Below are 8,151 nucleotides of genomic sequence, written 5' to 3'. Positions count from 1 at the left end.
GACGACATTCACATAGTTCAGCGAATTAGGAGACAGCGGATACGCTGGCTAAGTCATGTTGTCCAGATGGACGAAAACACTCCAGCTCTGAAAGTATAAGTATAACGCGGTCTTTTTGGTGCCTGTGTTGACTTGTTCTTACACTAAACTACTGTTATCACAAAACTGGAAACATGAAAATACATTTCTGTTTTTGAATTTTGAACTTAAGGATGTAAAAAAGAAATATGTGTCAAAATTTTTAACTGAATCGTTTTTCTACATCAATTAAAATCGTCCGCTAAAAGCAGACTTCAATGGCTATGTGCATTTATAAATGATCAGCATGACGAAGTGAGTCGCCGGAGTTGAGAGCATTCACGAACACCGTGGATAGTCGACGTATGCAACGATTTGGCGCATTTTACGATCCAAGATGATCCGACAATTTCGAACCAAATTGTGTTCAGCAATGAATTCAATTTCTGGCTCAATGTGTGTTAACAAGCAAAATTGTCGTAGTTGTGATGAAGAGCAACCTGAAGAGATTCAAGAGCTGTCACTTCATTCAGAAAAAATAACTATTGGGTGTGGTATGTGTGTCGGTGGCATTATCCGTTCATATTTCTTTAAAAATGATGTCGGTGAGATCGTACCCGTTATCGGGGCATGATAAAAGACTATTTTCAGGCCTGAAATTATAGCTAGTGATCTCGACGACATTTGGCTTCAACAAAATGGCGCCACTTCTCACATATCGCATCAATCAATGGATTTATTGAGAGGACACTTTGGTGAGCAGATAATTTCAGGTTTTAGGCCGGCCGATTTGCCACCAAGATCGTATGATATTACACCGTTAGACACTTTCTGTAGGGATATGTAAGGTCTAAAGTATATGCGGTCAATACCGCTTTGATTCAGGCCTTGGAGAAAAACATCACGAGTATCAATCACCAGTTACAGTCACGATGCTCGAACGAGTCATCGAAATTTGCACTCAGCAGATGGACATTTTGAGTACTGAATTTATTTATTTTTCCTTGAAATTTACATGACATACAAATCTTATTTTCGGGTTTTTAATTATGTGATTATGTATATATGTAAAAAGATATTAAGAGAATGAGCAAGTTGGTAAAATATTTACATGGGTATCAGTGGAGTGTTACACTATTCCTCCACCACCATAATAAGCAGTCCCTGATTATTCGGGATGTAGATAATTATTTAATTAGATATACAATATATTTAATAATCATTAAAAGTAGCATAAATAAGTATATTTATATATATTGTATATGTATATTCATATAAATTTGTTTAGTTTTTCTACTCTTCTGTTTTCGAGTTTTACAATTTTTTTCTTGTGTGTGCTTCTATAGGGTGATTTTTTAAGAGCTTGATAACTTTTTAAAAAAAAAAAACGCATAAAATTTGCAAAATCTCATCGGTTCTTTATTTGAAACGTTAGATTGGTTCATGACATTTACTTTTTGAAGATAATTTCATTTAAATGTTGACCGCGGCTGCGTCTTAGGTGGTCCATTCGGAAAGTCCAATTTTGGGCAACTTTTTCGAGCATTTCGGCCGGAATAGCCCGAATTTCTTCGGAAATGTTGTCTTCCAAAGCTGGAATAGTTGCTGGCTTATTTCTGTAGACTTTAGACTTGACGTAGCCCCACAAAAAATAGTCTAAAGGCGTTAAATCGCATGATCTTGGTGGCCAACTTACGGGTCCATTTCTTGAGATGAATTGTTGTCCGAAGTTTTCCCTCAAAATGGCCATAGAATCGCGAGCTGTGTGGCATGTAGCGCCATCTTGTTGAAACCACATGTCAACTAAGTTCAGTTCTTCCTTGGCAACAAAAAGTTTGTTAGCATCGAACGATAGCGATCGCCATTCACCGTAACGTTGCGTCCAACAGCATCTTTGAAAAAATACGGTCCAATGATTCCACCAGCGTACAAACCACACCAAACAGTGCATTTTTCGGGATGCATGGGCAGTTCTTGAACGGCTTCTGGTTGCTCTTCACCCCAAATGCGGCAATTTTGCTTATTTACGTAGCCATTCAACCAGAAATGAGCCTCATCGCTGAACAAAACACGCGCGCGAAACACATTTCGAACCGAACACTGATTTTGGTAATAAAATTCAATGATTTGCAAGCGTTGCTCGTTAGTAAGTCTATTCATGATGAAATGTCAAAGCATACTGAGCATCTTTCTCTTTGACACCATGTCTGAAATCCCACGTGATCTGTCAAATACTAATGCATGAAAATCCTAACCTCAAAAAAATCACCCGTTACTACAATCATTAATATGTTTTTTTATCATGGTGCATTAATTATTTATAACATTTACAAAAATGTAAATATGTATTTATGTATTATGTGAAAGTATAGTATTATTTTTCTTTTAAATTCACGTTTTCCTTTTTACTTGTGATTTATTAACTTTTTTTTAAATTTCTCATTCCATTCTATCAGGGGTTGTGACTTACTTACTCTATTATTATTCACAATGTTGTTGACTATTGATCTCAACCTTATTGGTTTCTTTGTTTAACGTAATTATTATTTTCTTGTGTTGTTTTTAAATGTTTAATTAATAATAAGTTTTATAAATGATTTTGTTTGGATTATTTCACCAATTTTGTGTAAAAATAGTTTTTTCTTAATTCCTAATAGACTTCATACATGGTGTGTTCCAAGATAAACAGGACTTTTTGAATCTTGCGCCCCCTGACCATCTACAGTCTGTCAAGAGAGAGAGTGGTCGACTTTACCGACAGTTAATGTAAGATTTCGTTCTAAATCCTTCGCAAGCCGATGGAGGAAGCTTTGTCCTTGATGCATTGTCTACAAAGGTTCAGTTGTCGTTGATCTTTTGAAAGAGAATCACGTTAAACGCCATGAGCGCTAAGCACGCGTCGCGCTATCAAGCTGTGTTCCTTTGCATCCACCCGAAAGGTCCCAAACTGTCGCAATCAGCGGCTGCTAAATATATGAGAAAGTCGAAGGCATTTGTACAGAAGTGGATACAGCGATATGTAGTGGCTAAAAATGTCGATGATTTACCAGAACGTGGTTCGATAGGAAAAGTGAACAAAAACGATGAAAAAAGAATAGTGAATCTGTTTTCGCGGAATCCTGCTTTAACACTGCGGCAAGGACAAGGCTTGTTCAGCAGACCGTAAAACATGGAATAAAGGTGCATCTTTGGAGCTGCTTCTCAAAGCAGGGATTCGGTACTTTGTACCTCTTTACTGAAAAGGTAAATGCCGAGAAATTATAAAAATCTGCAAAAAGGCTTTACTGCTATCTTTCAAACGATACTTCATCACAAAAAATAAAGATTGAATTCTGCAGGAGGACAACGATCCGAAACACCGCAGCAAGCTCTGCACTCAGTGGAAAACTCAATCTGGCCTCGTTACATTGGATTGGCCGTCGCAGTCGCCCCATGCAAACCCTATTGAAAATGTGTGGGCAAATATTAAACAGTAGCTTCGTGGAAGACATACACTTTAAGGCAGTTGTCTTACGAAATTCGTCGGATCTGGAGATCCTTGCCACCAGAATACGCCGTCAAATTAGAAGAAAGCGTGCCTCGGAGATGCCAGGCAATTATCGACGCCGGTGGTGACTGGACATATTATTGACCAAATTGCATCATTGTTTGTAATATGTACAATGTATATATATGTAAATATGAAAGTTTCATAATTTTTTTTTTTTATAAATTAACACGACCACGCTCTTACTTGACAGACTGTATATGTGACATTTCTTTGATTGGAAGTGAAGTTATTGCGTTTTAAGTGTAATCGGTGCGAAAATCAGCTTCGAACAAAGAGCCAACATTAAATTTTGTTTTAAAATTGGTAAAACTTCTACCGAAACGTGTCAATTGATGAAACAAGTTTATGGCGATGAGTACCCATCCCGTAGCAAAGTACACGAGTGGTTTCAACGTTTTCAAAATGATCGTGAGGACATAAATGACGACCAACATGTGGGCCAATCAAAATCCGTGATCAACGGAAATTTCATAGAAACTGTGCGTGAATTCATCAAAAATCATCATTGAAATTAAAGGAAATGGAATTGAACATCTCCAATCCCCGTATTCACCTGATAAGGCAGTGTGACTTCTTCCTTTTCGGAAAAATGCATTTGCTCATGAAAGGAAAGCATTATGCAGACGTAGAGGTCATTCAAAGGGCTTGCACCGGCATACTGGTAACGAGTTAAACCAATCGTTCGACATGCTTTTAGACCATGCAAAAAGCTGAATTGAAACAGAATGGGACTATTTTGAATAAAATAAATTGATTTTGCCGAAAAAACATTTGTTCTGTTTTTTTTTAAGACCTGTTTACTTTAAAACGCACCTTGTATATTCATCTGTGATTATTTTTTAAATGGGTTTTTTCTATTAGTTGTAAGAGCTTTTCTCTAGCCAATAGATCTTCTATAAATAAGTTTGCTTTTAATATTTTTATTTCTTGCAAAATATTTAATATACAAGGATTGGAATTCTATGTAAAATTTAATAACTAGACAGAAAACTACTGCGAGTAGTTAATATATAATAATTAATCTCAAAGTCGAATTCATTCAGCCTGATTTTCTACCGCTGAATTTTAGCACCTGTGTTTTTATATTTTGACGACAAATTAAAGGATGATACTCTGTTTTGATAATGAATGTGCGGCCGAAAAGAAATGGACGGAAGTATTTCATCGCCCACGCATAGCCAACAATTCTTTTTCGAGCGTACGGTAGTTTCTTTCATGAAACTACTTTTTTACACTGCATAAGGGCTGCTCCTAAATCAAATTTGCTTGAATCGGTAACAAGCGTGAATATTTTGTTAAAATTAGGGTGGGTCAGTATAGGATAATTTCAATTTTTTAGAAGCCGCTTACAGTCTTTATCGTTAATTTTAGTTTAACACACAACCTCTTCGTCGATTTCAAAGCTGTTTTTGAGAGCACGAAATGGAGCTGCCTTTATGCAGCGATGTCTGAATTTGGTATCGCCACAAATCTAATAGGACTGTGTAAACTGACGTTGAGCAACACCAAAAGTTCAGTTAGGACCGGGAAGGACCTCTCCGAGCCGTTCGAAACCAAACTAGGTTTCACACAAGGCGACTCTCTTTCGTGTGAATTCTTCAATCTGCTGCTGGAGAAAATTATTGGAGTTGCAGAACTTAATCGAGCAGGTAAAATCTTCTAAAAGAGTGTACAGCTGCTGGCTTATGCCGATGATATTGATATTATCGGCCTGAAGACCCGCCCGTCAGTTCTGCTTCCTCCAGACTGGATAAGGAAGTAAAGCCAATGAGTCTGGCAGTGAACGAGGGCAAGACGACATATCTCCTGTCATCAAACCAACAGTTGTCGCACTCGCGACTTGGCCCTCACCTCACTGTTAACAGTCATAACTTTGAAGTTGTAGATATTTTCGTATATTTGGAAAGCAGCAAAACCCCACCAACAATGCTAGCCGGGAAATCCAACGCAGGATAACTTTTGCCAACAGGTGCTACTTGGGACTGAGTAGGCAATTGAGAAGTAAATTCCTTTTTCGACGAACAAAAGCCAGACTCTATAAGTCGCTCATAATTCCCGTCCTCCTATATGGTGCAGAGGCTTGAACGATGACATCAACTGATGAGTCGACGTGGAGAGTTTTCGAGGAAAAGTTCTACGAAAAATTTATGGCCCTTTGCGCATTGCCCACGGCGAACATTGCATTCGATGGAACGATGAGCTGTACGAGATATACGACGCCATTGCCATAGTTCAACGAATTAAAAGACAACGGTGACGCTGGTTAGGTCGTGTTGTCGCAGTACCCGCCGGGGGAAGCGGAGGAGGAGGAAGACCGCCACTCCGTTGGAAGGACCAATTGGAGAAGGACCTTCGCTTGGAATATCCAAATGGCACCCCGTAGCGAGAAGAAGAAACGACTGGCGCACTGTTGTTAACTCGGCTTTAACCGCGTAAGCGGTCTCTACGCCAATAAAGAAGAAGACGAAAAAAATAATACTCAGAATCGTTTTAAACAGTAAACTACTAACATAAAATTTATCGTACTATGCTACTTACAAAAACCAAAAAATTTCGAAAAACTTTGCACCACAATTTCAATTAAGTTAAAGAATATTGCATAATTTTGCAAAAAATAGTCAATATTGTTAAAAATGAAAGTTGGCGTTTAAAATTAATTCATTATATGAGGTTTTGCAATATTAAAATACTATATAATCCATTTGTCCCAATTGTACTATTTAGCCGCAAAATTATCTACATTAATACGATTTTATTCAAATTATAAATAATTTTAGTACAAAGAAAAGATCAAGTTCTTACAAAAAGTACCGTTCCCAATAAGTTATATTAAAAAAAATATTATTTTGTGGGCAGGTGGTTCAACAGTGTTGAATAGTCTATTCACCAATCACAATGCAGGACACATACAATATGCTAAAGCGCATTTTAGAATGGATGGGAAAGCGATTTTCTCTACCATGAGTCAAAAGAAAATTATCAAAAATACCATTTTTCTGTTTTCGCGTTAGAAACACATACATGTATAAATAAACTAAGTCCTTCCTAAGAAGAAATATAAAACAATTTGATAACATACTGTCTGCTGAATTATCGTTGGGCGTAGATGGCTTAGATAGATTGCAAAGCTAGTAATATTTATGCTATATTTAAGAGAATGTCGAGTTAATTTTTTGCTTCTGAATAAGAAATGTTCTTTCAATATGAAAGATTAATGCTAGAATATGGACACTAATAAAATTATACTATGGTAAATACCGTTATTCATAATTATTAAGAGTATGTATACTCCACCAGCAGCAACGATGGAAGTACTGGGCAATGAGTAAATTCAAGCAATTGGTAGTAATGACATTATTATGACTACGGCAGCACCTTACCCACATAAGTGGTTCGTTTATAATAAACGTCGATATAGCATAATAATTGTAACTAACTGTAACACTAGCACTATAACTATGTTAGAGGCTTAATATTGTGTCAAAAAATATTTTATTGTGAATAATTAGCCATAATTCAAAGTCTACATAATTTTTTAACCATCTAATTAATTTATCAACAATAATCACCATTATTAAAAAAATTTTAAATAAATGTATATATGAGCTAAGAGCCAATAAAAAGCAGTATTATTTTTAAATAAAGTAAAAGGTATATAACATTTCATTTTACAGATAAAGAGCGGTCGGTTTCGCACTTCAAACTTTTTTTTGTAGTTGAAAGTGCGCTTCATCCAAATAATGTTGATGTCTTTCTTCTGATATTATTCTAAAAGCTTTTTTATACTCCCACGATCTGGCTTAATGGATATATAAACAAACAAAATTGTCACATTTGAGACGAACCTGGCAACCTGAAGAGGTTCAAGAGTTCATCTAGAAAAAAACAACGGTTTGACGTAGTTTGAGGGTCGATGGAATCATCGGTTCATATTTCTTCAAAAATGATGCCGGTGAGAACATAACCGTCAATGGCGGCCGTTACCGCGCCAAGGCAATCGACTATTTGATACCTGAAATTGAAGGTTATTATCTCGGCGACATTTGGTTTCAAAGAGCCGGGCCACTTCCCGCACATCGCATCAATCAATGGATTCATTGAGACAACACTTCGGTGAGCGGATAATTTTACGTTTTAGGCCGGTCGATTGTACACCAAGTTCGGTAGATATCACACCTTTTGACAGTGGATATATGAAAGGTTTAAAGTATATGCGGATAATCCCGATCGTTCTAGGCCTTGAAGAAAAACAGGCTCGAAACACTCGAACCAGTCATCGAAAGTTGAACTCAATTGATTATTATATAGGACGTAGCCGCGACCAACATTTGAAAGAGATAATCTTCAAAAAATAAATGTCATAAAAGTCAGAAAGGACTTCGTTCAGTAGCAACCGAACATTTTATACTCTTGCAATTTGCAAGACTCAAAGCCTGGGAAATACCTTAAGCTGTAAAACTTCAATCAGAGGATGGAAATCTAAGCTGTTTTATACATACATATACTCTAGATAACTCATACACTGACCAACTTATTTGGTATAAGGTTTGTTATAAAAACGAAAATCATAATAGTACGTAGTA

This window comes from Bactrocera dorsalis, chromosome 6 (assembly GCF_023373825.1).
Source record: "Bactrocera dorsalis isolate Fly_Bdor chromosome 6, ASM2337382v1, whole genome shotgun sequence".
Taxonomy (NCBI): Eukaryota; Metazoa; Arthropoda; class Insecta; order Diptera; family Tephritidae; genus Bactrocera; species Bactrocera dorsalis.
Note: the sequence above shows the minus strand (reverse complement) of the source record.